The sequence below is a fragment of the Mauremys reevesii genome, linkage group 6 (genome assembly GCF_016161935.1).
Source record: "Mauremys reevesii isolate NIE-2019 linkage group 6, ASM1616193v1, whole genome shotgun sequence".
In the NCBI taxonomy this organism is placed as follows: Eukaryota; Metazoa; Chordata; order Testudines; family Geoemydidae; genus Mauremys; species Mauremys reevesii.
The window spans coordinates 76,907,718-76,920,621 of NC_052628.1; the positions used below are offsets into that span (position 1 = coordinate 76,907,718).

Genomic DNA, 12,904 nt, shown 5'->3' on the forward strand with positions numbered 1-12,904 from the left:
CAGTTAAAACCAACAATTTCAAGTGTGTCCTCTAATTTTGAGTACTCCACTAGTAACAAATAGGAGATAACTTTCAGGATTGTTGAGCACTTGCTTCTCTCATTGACTTCAGCTGAAAATGTGGGTGCTCAGCATCTCTGAAAACCATGCAGTATGTATCAGAATTGGGGTCCTCAAAAACAAGTAGAAATTTTTGTCTAAAGACAAAACCCAACAAATTAAATTTCTAATCTTCCCTAATCAGTGCCTCCCATTACCTCAGAGAGCCCCAAGATGCAAGCCCTTAAGAAATGTGACCAACAATGAAAAACAGTGAGCAACTCAGTAATCAAAATTAGATCAGCAAGTTCCCACAAATATTGGGAAATCCCACACACAATAGACAACCAAAAAAAAGAGAATATACATAAAGCCACAAAAACTAACTGAAATAAAAGGAGAAAAAAGAATCTAACGAAGATCCACTTATAATTTCAGCTCCATGCTATACTCACACATTTAATTGACTTGATTAGGATCATGATATTTAAAGGACAGCAGTGAGTTAATAAGACCACATATACTTTGAGTCTTAACTCAGTGTAATCTTCTAATCTTACTTAGAGACTAATCAGTAACCATGTGAATGAAAGAACAGGAATTTTGTGTATATACACACAGAGAGATGGTACTTTGGCATATTACAAGCATTGCAAGGTATGTAGGCAAAACAACAGTACAGAATAGCTAAGCCATATATTACTTCCCATATACCACTACATTTTGATTCAGAGACTGATGTTTCACAGGATCTATTTCATTCCACACTAAACGTAATGCTTTCCTGCCATTATGATCCTGCTAGAAAGGGTAGCAATGGATCTTCCTTACAAAAGAGGAGAAAGTCAAACTGATTAGATATGGAAACCCAATTAATATGATTGATTAATTAATATGGGAGGCATGATTACTGACCATTCTGACATCCTTTTTAGTCAGTGTTCTTAAAACTGACCCTTCTAGGAAGGCCTAGGTTTGGAATCACATCCTGTTCTCTGTGAATGCTTTAGGCTACAGTAAGTGAAACCAGTATGACTTTAAATACAAGTGGTGAGATTTACAGTGTGCTGTAAGGAAGAAGCTTTAGGCCCATCAACAGGCAATACCAGCCCCAAAAGAGGCCTTCCACATAAACTGCAGAAACTCTGAAGAAAGTGGAGGGAGAGCCCTGTGCTGAGGTGGCAGGGGGTGTGGTGGGGGGGAAAGAGAGACCCCAGGGCTCAGGTGGCAGGGGATGCAGGAGGGCACTGGGGGGAGGGAGCCAAACTTTTTTTTGCTTGGGGCGGCAAAAGACCTAGAGCTGGCCCTGAGGATAGCCTTTAAATGTGGTATATTAATAGCCTCTGTAATAACTTGATTATTTGCTATGCCTTCTATAATCCTTTAAAATGTAATTAGTCCTCTCTCCAATGTAGAAAGAGGCTGTGGAAGGCAGGAAGTTTGTTTTATTTATTTATATTATCGGCTTGGCTCAGCATATCCTCTTGCTTAAAACAACAACAACAACAACAACAAACTGCCTAACCGCCCACACTCTCTGGGAAAATGACAAATGGATCAGGGAATGTAGGTTATGTTAATAAGACACTTGTGTGCTTAGATGAAATGGAACAGGAGAGGAGAGGAAGCTTGGGTGCCAAAGCAATCAGCTGCATTTTCTAGAGGTTTTGAATCCCAGATCTCAAGGGTGATGAGGTTCTCTGTGGTTAATTTATGACTAGCAGATGTATGAATTTAACTTTGTAAACAAACACTCCATGTATGTGTATTCCTAACTGTTGTCCTTGTCCCTGGTGCTGGTGAATGTACTAGGTGTGCCCCTCAGCACAAAGCAGGCTCTGGGAAGGGTTGGGGGGTGTAGCGCTTACCTGGCACTCCTAGGCAGGGTGGGCCAGCCCAGGAGGCTGCCTCCAGGCACTGCCCCCACATCTTCCTATTGGCTGCAGGGGCGCTTGGGGCAGGAGCAGCGCACGTAGACACAGACACAGACCCACCCTGCCCAGAGGCCACAGAGAGGGGCTGGCAGGAAGCTGTTCAGCTCAGCTGCGCTTGCGGTGGTGGTGGTGGCCCCATGGCCTTTTTAAATTGCCCTGGGGATGCGTGGGTGGGTAGTGCCTGGGGGCAGAAGGCAGGGCCAAGGGAGAGAACCGGCCTCAAATGTTGCTGGAGCCAGGCCCTGGGCCAGGAATATTCCTGGTGCCTAGACACCACGGGCCCATAGAACTTGCTGCCTATGGTCAGATCTGGACCACACTGTAGGTGCTTGGGCCAATCTGTAGTTCTAACTAGTATTTAAAGACAAAACAATTAACATAAAAACCATAAATAAAATTATATTAAATCAGAGAATATTTTAGTGTATTCATAGACATTTCTGTAGCACTCATCCATATAAGAATCTGAGCACCTATATGCCGGGAAAATGTCTTTATATCCAGTCTTAGAGCTCCCTCTGCTGATTGATGCTACAATGGTTCCATTATAAAGTATTTGGGCCTGTTCAAGCAGATTGCACCCATTCTTACATATAGTTTCACTGCACTCCACTGAATTCCTGTGGAGAAATGTTTGCATTAATGTTTTAAAATGTGTTTTAAAACTCTCCAGGTTGTTCCTGTGGGACAGAAGTCCCCTCATACTCCAGAATGGAGACTCAGAGGATAACATGTTAACAGCTGTCTATAAACATTATAAAAAGCGACAGAGTCTTGTGGCACCTTATAGACTAACAGACATATTGGAGCATAAGCTTTCGTGGATGAATACCCACTTTTGTCTCCAATACGTCTGTTAGTCTATAAGGTGCCACAGGCCTCTTAGTCTGGATCTTTTTAAAAAGCAACAAACACGGCTACCCCTCTGATACTATAAACATTATAGTGCACCAACTTCTATCTGAGTTTTCTGCCTGTCTGTTTTGGGTTATTATGAAGTATTTTCATTATATGTCTGGGTAATACCAAGAATCAGTCTGGGCAGTGGAGCTGGAACTAAGGGTGCTGGGGGTGCTGCCATACCTGCTGGCTTGAAATAGTAATAACAAACACCAAATACCTGGTTTCTATGGTTTCCATCATTAGCTCCCCACTATAAAAATTGTTCCAGCACCCCTGCAGTAATGCATAGAATTTCATTTTGCCTAAACAGCTCACAAGTTTACTCTATCAGGACTCTCCTGCCTTGTCTTTTTTGTGAATTATAAATATGTAAGCAGTAGGTAGTGCATGTAGTGGGAATATACTATTTAAGTGTTCTTTTTCCTCAGTGTTTTTTGGGGATTGTAATGCAGTCTAGTGAGGTCCTTGGGTCATACTAAATACTGTGAACTATAGGTGAGTTTTGAGTATTGCTCTTTTGTATCGCAGTACCTATAGCAGGGGTAGACAACCTATGGCATGCGTGAAGAAGGCAGCACAGGAGCGGATTTTCAGTGGCACTCATACTGCCCGGGTCCTCGCCACTGGTCCGGGGGGGCTCTGTGTTTTAATTTAATTTTAAATGAAGCTTCTTAAACATTTTAAAAGCCTTATTTACTTTACATACAACAATAATTTAGTTATATATTATAGACTTGTAGAAAGAGACCTTCTAAGAACGTTAAAATGTATTACTGGCACGTGAAACCTTAAATTAGAGTGAATAAATGAAGACTCGGCACACCACTTCTGAAAGGTTGCTGACCCCTGACCTATAGTATTGCAGTACCATGACCCTCTCTTTGTATGAGTTAGAGACATTTAATGATACATACACACATGAACAGCTGGTAGTGCTGGGGTACTAATGTAGCACTCATTGATTCACTTGTACTCACACTATAATTCACAAAATGCTTTGCTTTTTGCTCTCTTCCCTCATGAGTGAACTAATTAAGGTCAAAGAAGTGATACCCTGTTCATATGTTGGCTATTTAACAGTATTTTAAATCTCTGGTAACTCTATAATTTTTCATACAACAGCAGTTGAACCACATAGTGAAAAGTGTAGAAATGTTTTTTTTTAGCCTACGGGCTTCTTTCTATTTCTTGGAATCTTTTGCTAGTGTAACTAAGAAAATGACTGTCAGATGGAATTTTATTCAGATTGGTTGTCATGGATGCATATGAGCAAAAGTTTCAAATGGCAAATGCCTATATGTGATATACGCAAATAGTAAAGTAATTGTATTTGGTATATTATACTTCTGAAAATCTTTTTTTTTTTTTTAGGAAATTGTTATTCTTAATTTAGCTGAGTTGGAGATGGGGGGGGGGGAAATAGTTCTGACTGAAATGAGGAAGGCTTTTTAAAAAAAAAAAATTGTGTGAATTTAGTGTTCCTGAAAATGAGACTAGTAGCATTGGCATAATCAGACACAGTGTAAGCAATTGCTGTGAAATCTCTCCTGTGTAGCTCTGTTAATGTACCTCAGTCCTGGCTTGCGGTGTCTCTACTCACTCCAGTTCTGGATCTCTCTTAAGCAAAAACTTCCAACTGTCTTGTATTGCGCCAAATTCTGTGGAAGTTTTCTGATATGCACAAATGGGCCAAATAGAGATTTATTTTAAAAAGTGATTCAGGTGTTGAACAGTTTGGGATCAATAAAATAACAGTATTTATGTGTTGAAATGATTTCCAACTTCCCTATTTAATAAGCAAAGTTAAACAATCTAACTCACATAACAAAGACTTTCTTTTGTTAAAAAAGTATATAAATAAACCTATGTACAATACTTGGATAGTTGAAATGCAAACTGATTTTTATTATTACTAATATCCCACGGGACTGAGTTGAGAGGAGCCAGACTGAGGCAGGGATTTGATCTAACAATCTCTTCAACGGGGAAAACTGTAACTATTTTAATGCTGTTTCTGCACTATACCAGGCTTTTAAAACAATGATGTGTTCTGCACCTCTTTCTGCCCTACATAGTCTCATACACCTTACCTAGATATATGTGTGGAATAAAACACAGGCAGCTTTTCATTTCAGAATCAGCATGTGCCAGGCAAGACCACAGAGAATGAAATCACAGCAAAAGTATTTTTCATATGCTAATTGAATAGTGACCTCAATTGCTTCTTGAAACCATTGTTTTGGAATTGCCTTAAATGGAGGAGAATACAATTAGCTTTAGAAGCAATCTTAAAAGTTTATTGGAATCTTTAAGGGATTTTTACAAAAGCACTGAGAACTGGCTTTTTGCTGTACCCACTGAAGTCAATCAAAGCAGAGTTAGGTCAAAGCAGAGCACTTTTGAAAATCCTACTTTTTTTGTGGTCAGAATCTCTTCCCCAACCCTGATATGAGCCATAACTAAGAACCCATTATTACTTGAGCTGTTTTCCTTTCACCCATATAACTAACCTCTTTGCAGTGGCTTCTTCAGATCAAAGGGAGGAATGTGTGATTTCTTTTTAAGGATGCTACCATAATTCATCTGCTTTGCAAATTGGCTGGCAGGGAAAATTCAAAAAGTAGAGTGGCTCTTGACCACTCCTCCTTAAATAAGACTGCTTCCTTTTAGGAAAGGGGATATTGGACAAATATATACAATTTCACCATGCTGTAAGTCCATATTCATAAGTGTGGCATAAATTTGGGGCTTCCATTCAGATAAGCATAAATGGTACTCAGACCTCTGGTCTGTAAAATGGTCTGGTAATCTCACAGCTACAGCATTTTTTTGTGTGTGAGATTGTCAGTGCATCTTGATTTTTAGCCCAGCTGGAATGACCATGACATCGTATCCTTAAACACACACATTTATTTGTGTATTTATTTGGCCAATACTTCCTCTTCCAGCTGAAACCAGGAAACACAGAAACCAGGAAACACTAAACGTTTTTGAATCTTGAAAGTTTGGATGAAATTTTGTTCAGGTCTGTTCTTATCTGAACTTGTTCATGTACCCACAATTTTACAGACTGAAAAGAAAATTAAGTTGGGGGCCAAATTCTACACTCACGCAGGTTTAAAGCTGAAGTAACTCCATTAAAATCAGTGAATTTACACTGGAGAAAGTGAGAGCAGAATTTGGTACAGAACAATTTCTCTCCTGCAAGTTAGCATGGCAAGAAGATAGAGAAAAGGGGCACAAAAATCAGGTCACATGACAATCACACTCCTGGGATAAGTCCATCACCAGAGTGAGGCCAGAGGCTCCCACCCCAAAATACTTGATTCAAGAACACTACACTCTGGTTATAGTATTTACTTTAAAGGTGAGCTCCTGTTTGCAGTACTCTCTTACCATCTTTAGCAGGAATGTCCTTTAGCTGGACTGCAGGAAATCAAAAGTTCAAAATACATGTGTGGCAAGGGAGGGGTGCCTTCCTCCCCTTTCAGTTCTCTTGGCTGGGCAAAGGGGGTGGGTCCAGCTGACTGGCTGCCTTCTTAAACTATGCCCAGCTTTTCAGAAGCCTTACTCTCCTGTTAACTATCCTACCCTTTGTTATAGATTAGGAGCTCTGCCACTTATCTTATGGATTTAACCGATTGCCTGTTTTTAGGGATCAGGAAGGAATTTTTCCTATTGGGCCAAACTGGCATGTAGCTGGGTGGGTTTTGTTGCCTTCCTTGCAATCTCCTGGTTACACAGATGGGTTAGAAGCAAGATCTGAAGCACATATAATGCTGTTATGATTGCTGACTTGTTGCAACTTGCAGCTGGCATCCAGTACAGGTCAAAGCTAAAAGGGCCAAGTCCCACAGGTAAATGAGACCTGGAATTGTGTAGTTGGACCTTGCACTCGGGGGTAGGAGGTTCTCCCCACCCAGTCTTATGGCTTCTGTCACTCCACACCCCCTTACGCAGAGGGTGGTTTAGGGTGTAGTGTTGTCACAGCTGAGCTGAGTCCATGGGAAGGTTCTACCCCAAGTTATTGTTCAGTTCATGGTCAGAGCCCTGTAACCCACACTGGAACATATTAAATGCCTGGTCTGTGAGAGCAGGGGGAGGGCAATGTAGTGCCCCTCCCCAGGTATAATTAATAAAGTTGTGGCCTGCTGTTTAAACCAGCTTGTGTTGGTCAATGACCCTATCACATAAACAAGAAGAATGAGACAAACAATGCAGCAGCATCCTTGAGCCGATCATGTCAAGTTTACTAATCTTTGGCCTACTATTCCTTTTGGTACTGGCTAATGATAGACTAAAACCCCAGATCTAAACGCACATGAACTTTGAGGAAGTCCAAATCCAAACGTCAAGTTTTGGCCCTATATCTACACTGGGACAACTATAACCCTAGATTTGAAAACACCGGTACCATGAGGTAATGTAGATCTTGATACAAACTTCATGGCTTGGATCGATCTTTGGTGCCTACCTATTGGAATTCAACTGCTAGACACAGCTGCTCTAGTGTTTTCCAAGCAGATAATTTAGTCAAGATTTCTGTTGCTTGTGTATTGTTCTTTAACAGAGCACCTCCATAACACAGTTTTGTTAGAATGCTTTTTAGGTGTAGTGTCCCTTTATTTTCTTCAACTTCCTATATTGGTTGGTTATTTGGACAGAATACTTTCCGTAGCAACTGTAGTCAGCTCTTTTGATAAACATTTAATGTATTAATTAATTCATTGTAACATTGTGGTGTAAGACATTTTTCTTTGCTATGACTCTTGAAGCTTCAGTTTCCATAGCAACTACTGTATGTGTAACTTTTTAATAAAGAGCAATTATTTCAGACATTTTTGTACAGCTTTCCATAAGATAAGCAGTTGATTTGATTGTTTTGATTTTTGGCTTCCTGAATAAATGACACACTATAAAAGTCTATTCAACACCATATTGGCCGCTAAAGCAATAATATATGGTATTTGCATAGTTTTCCCCTTCCAGCATGGAAGCGGCTAGAAAATGGGCAAGAGTGACCTAGTTATAAGCGGTACTATAATAAGAAAAAAGGGAAAGTACACACAGACTATGGTGAAAGATTGTGCCATGAACTCTCAAAGAAACCGCGGAACCACCTGATCAATATTCTATACAGTAAAGAGGGAAAGATCAAGAATGAGCTCTTAAAACTGGATACCCTCATAAAAAACCAACCTTCCACACAAACGTCCTCGTGGCTGGACATTACAAAAACTAGACAAGCCATTTATAACACACACTTTGCTTCTCTACAAAGGAAAAAGGACACTAAATTATCTAGGGTTTTAGTCTATCATTAGCCAGTACCAATTATCTAAACTAGTACATGCCACAAGGGCCCACAACAGTGGTTCCCTTAACCCACCCCACAATATTGTTAATCTATCCAGTTATACTCTTAGCCCAGCAGAAGAATCTGTCCTATCTCAGGGCCTCTCTTTCTGCTCCTCTACCCCCACAAACATGATACAGTTCTGAGGTGACCTAGAATCCTACTTTCGACGTCTCACACTCAAGGAATATTTCCAACACACCTCTGAACAGCATACTAACCCACAGAAACCTTCCTACCAACACTACAAAAAGGATTCTGCGTGGATTCCTTCTGAAGGTCAAAACAACAGACTGGTCTTCTACATAGATGTGCATGGGCTGAAATTGTGAAAAAGCAGCATCACTTGCCCCATAACCTCAGCCATGCAGAACACAATGCCATCCATGGCCTCAGAAATGGGCCATCCTGATTATCACTACAGAAGTTTTTTTTTCTCCTGCTGATAATAGCCCACCTTAACTAATTACTCTCATTACAGTTAGTATGGCAACACCCATTTTTCATGTCCTCTGTGTATATATATCTTCCTACTGTATTTTCCATGGCATGCATCCAATGAAGTGGGTTTTAGCCTATCAAAGCTTATGCTCAAATTAAATTTGTTAGTCTCTAAGGTGCCACGAGTACTCCTTGTTCTTTTTCCATAAATAGAAGTATCTGTCATATTAATGCTGCCTTTCAAATGGCAATAGAAAGGAGGGGATTTGAGAATTTATTTAGATCTGAACATCATTGTCTAGTATGTTTTTTTCCCCTCCTTCCTTGCTAGACTAGTGTAGCAATTATCACTCAATGAATTAACCAGCAGGTGGTAGCAGTGTTTAACAAATACAGAACTAGTCTACAAGTGATGGTGCAGCATAAATGTGCTTGGTATTTGACAGAACACAGATAATGCATGTTCATGGCCTGTAAGAGATTACATCCGTGGGGCAAATAAAAAGAGGACACTCCATGGGGGGTGTCGGCCCTGCCCACAGTCCACCCCTGCTCTTCCCAGGGTCTGCCCCCACTCTTCCCCCCCAGGTCCTGCCCCCTCCTAACTCGGCCCCGCCACCGCACCCCTCCTCACCCCCTGGCCCACCGCTGGCTTGCTGCATCCCTCCTCAGTCCCCCACCCACCGCTCGCCTTCTCCCACCTGCCACTTACCTCCTCACTCCCCTGCCAGAAATTCCCGTGCGTGCCCCGAGAACCCCCGCCTGCTGCTGGCTCGCCACTTCTTGCCTCCTCACCCTGCCCGCCTACCCACTGCTGGCTCCTTCGCCACTTGCCTCTTCACACCCACCCCTGCTTGTCTACTCCCCATCCCCCCCTGCTGCTGGCTCACCGCTCGCCTCTTCACCCTCCCCACCAGCCACTTGCCTCCTCACCAGCCAGCCAGCCAGCCACTGGCTCCCTTGCTACATGTCTCTTCACCACCAACCCCTGCTTGCCTACTCCCTACACCCCCCACTGCTGGCTCACCACTCGCCTCTTCACCACACCCTGCTTGCCTACTCACCCCTCCTGCTGCAGGTCCCTCTGGCTCCTAGGATCAGAGGCAGCTGAGGGGTCTCCACTTGCCACGCCCGCCACAAGTGCGAGCTCCCTGTCTCCCATTGGCTGGGAAAAGTGCCAATGGGAGCTGCCAGAGCTGCGGAGCAGGGCTTGCAGGCGCCGGCAGCGTGCAGACGCTCCCACCCCCTGACCTGACCTGACCCTAAGAGGCAGAGGGACCTTCAGGGGGCAGGGCTGGCTTTAAGCCAATTCCCCTGATTCCCGTGAATCAGGCTCCGTGCCAAAGAGGGCCCTGCAGCGTCTGGAAGAGGGACCCCCGCAAGGTAAGGCCTCAGAATACAACTGCTGTTGAAGAAGGACCCTCCGCCGAAGTGCCGCTGGAAACAGCGGCAACCGATTGAGCTGCCGCCGAATTGCCACCGCTATCTTTGGCGGAAGCTCAATTGCTGCCGCTGTCTTCAGCAGCATTTCAGCGGCAGCTCTTTTGAATTAGGCCATGCACGTCCTAAAGCCAGCCCTGCCAGCGGGGCAAGATGGAGAATCCCGGCGGTGCTTACCTGGGGTGGCTCCTGGGAAGCATCCTGCAGGTCCTCTGGCTCCTAGGTTGGGTGTGTGGGGGGGAAGGGCTGCAAGCCCCACCCCCTAAACTCTGATTGGGCTGGAGGGAGCTGGTGCAGCACGCGGAGACCCCCTGCAACTCTGTGCCTAGGGGCCGCCCACACTGCAGGATCTTGCTGGCGGGCGGGCGCCAGGAGCTGCCCCAAGAAGTGCCGCCAGCCCCGGGACTTTAGACTGTCTAGGGTTACCATACGTCTGTATTTTTCTGGACATTTTAGATATTTAAAAATTCTTCCCGGACGGCGATTTAAGAACTAAAAAGCTGGACATGTCCGGGAAAATACAGACGTATGGTAACCCTAGCAAATATTGCCATGTTTACACATGCTGAGTAGTGACTTACTTTGTGAGATCAGTGGCACGATTCACAAGTAAGAGACTGCTTCGCTTAAGTGACGCAATGTTTACACTGCATGCTTCTTTCAGTGGTGCATCAAGTATGTACTTGGGTTGCCCCCCCTACATGGGATTAAGTAGCAGTGCTGATGATAAGGCATGGCTTAGGTGAGTAGAGTATAGACACACTTGAAGGGTGTCCGTATGTACCCCAGTACATATCTTACATTGCTCTCCACTCATCCAAGCCGTACCTTCCTATATACACTGGTATTTTTAGCCATGGAGTGTTCCACTGCTTTTCAGTTGCTGGAGCCTTTCCCCACTGCAGAAAAAGACTCCAGCAGTGGGGAAAGTCCCTGCCAGCTCCCTGGTGCTGGAGCGTTTACTTGTTGAAGGGAAAGATTCCCGCAGCTCCCCAGTGCTTGAGCCTTTTCCAGCTGTAGGTCAAGATTTTGGCAGTGGGGAAAAGGCTCTGCCAGCTCAGTCTTTCCCTGCTGCTTCCTCCCTCCCAGAGTCTTTCCTTGCTACAGTGAAAGGATCTGGCAGCCAGGAGCTCCTAAAGCCTTTCCTCTGCCTCACCCCTGCTAGAAACTTTCACTGAGATGTGTAGTTACACACTGCAGTGTGGACCCAGCTTGCTTTTTACTGTGGCATGAAACTACACATACTCTATGTGCCACTGATGTGTAGTGTAACCCTAGCCTAAAGGTGGCAGAATGTGGCTTGTTGTTTTTAACTTTGGATGAATTATTGGCTGAAATTGAAGTAAATTCAGATTTAGCAGAGTCACTCACTGTTGTTGTTTTTTAATTGTATTTTTAATTGTTTCCACACCCCAACTTTTCCTTCTAACCTAGAGAGAGAATCCATTTGCTAAATCTGGATCTGATTTTAGAGATTCCAAAGTTTGGTGGAGTTTATATTAGAGGTTTTGCTTTAGACCCATCTCTACTTTATTCCTATCCTCTGGCTTTAATGAGTTTCCTTCATTGTACAGTACTCTTAAAGTGCACAGTAGATAGAAGCACCATTTTCATCAATTTATTTACATTATTTTACACATCTGAGATTAATAATTAAGTGATTAAAATAAGAACTTTAGATTAGTGTGGCACCGAAGTAAATTTGGATTTGAAATGAAGGATGACTCTTGTATTGAAGGAAGGTTTAAAGGTGTGAACCACATGGTCCCAATTGATAATCTCCAACATAGCCAGGTTTAGTTCAAAAGGATGCCCAAATGGGTCAATTTCCTGTCAAAAAAGAAAAGTAGGTGGCATACCAACACTGTGATGGAATAAAGAGTAATGTTTTAATAGGTGTTTTTTTTAAAGGTAGTCTCATGAAGCTCTGGATAATCCCAACATTAATGACCCAATGAGAATATTAATAAAGACATAAATCATGTTTAAATTACTGGAGTATGTAATCAGGTTTCACCAAGTGTTAATTGGAGGACAGAAACTATATCTCCCCTAAATCAGAGAGTTTTAAGAGGCTGCATTTAGTACTTCTAAGATGGATTCTTTCATCAATCAGCAACATTCCTGTAAATATTAGCAAGACAACTGTGGCAACAAAGCATATTGGCCATAGTGTAAACTTTAGGATACAGTGGTCACAAGTTTCTTTAGTTTTGAGACACTGATTTCAGCTGTGTCTTCCATTTTAATATCTCTCACCAGTAGAATATTTCAACAATGGGGAAGATGACAGTTGTAGTATAATTAGTGTAGGATATAGAAGATCAAGTTATAATATTCCCCATCCTGCAAAAAAGTGATGATGGTATGCACAACTTTCTCTCCCTTCCCCTATTCCCCCAAACAGCAGCATCTGTTCCTTTTCTAATTTAAGCACTAGAAATAGGAAATAAGAAGAGAGAAAAATCATCCAAGAAGAAGTAAGGCAGAAAAAGTTGTTAGAGTGAGTAGAGAATGATTTAATAACCTAATACCAGCTAAAAACAACTGCAAACTAATACAGTCAAATGATAAAACATTCAAGTGGAAATATTGGGGATTGGTAGTCAGGATACTTGACCTGAACCTGATGACAAATGAGAAGATTTTTCTGCTGCTTGTTGGTTGCTTGTCAGTAAATATTGTCTCTGAACTATGCTGGCTTTGTGATGAAATGGCCACCTCTTGTTTTCAAAACAGTTATTTTGGCTATGATAAGTTTGCCTGCTGTGGTGTTCCTGGTGATTTTGTT

General features: G+C 42.7%; 1 protein-coding gene across 3 annotated transcripts in view; it reads left to right on the forward strand.

Moving 5' to 3' along the window:
• The first annotated feature begins 1,019 nt into the window (after positions 1 to 1,019).
• The window catches only part of ADAMTS19 (ADAM metallopeptidase with thrombospondin type 1 motif 19), a 381,231-nt gene continuing 369,346 nt past the window's right edge, over positions 1,020 to 12,904 (forward strand). Inside the window, exon 1 of one of the 3 annotated variants that reach the window (XM_039544208.1) lies at positions 1,020 to 1,055. The gene's annotated coding sequence lies outside the window, so the exon portion shown is untranslated. Of the gene's footprint in view, positions 1,056 to 1,175; positions 1,218 to 12,904 lie in introns of those variants that run through there. The other 2 variants (XM_039544213.1, XM_039544211.1) reach the window with 2 other exon arrangements.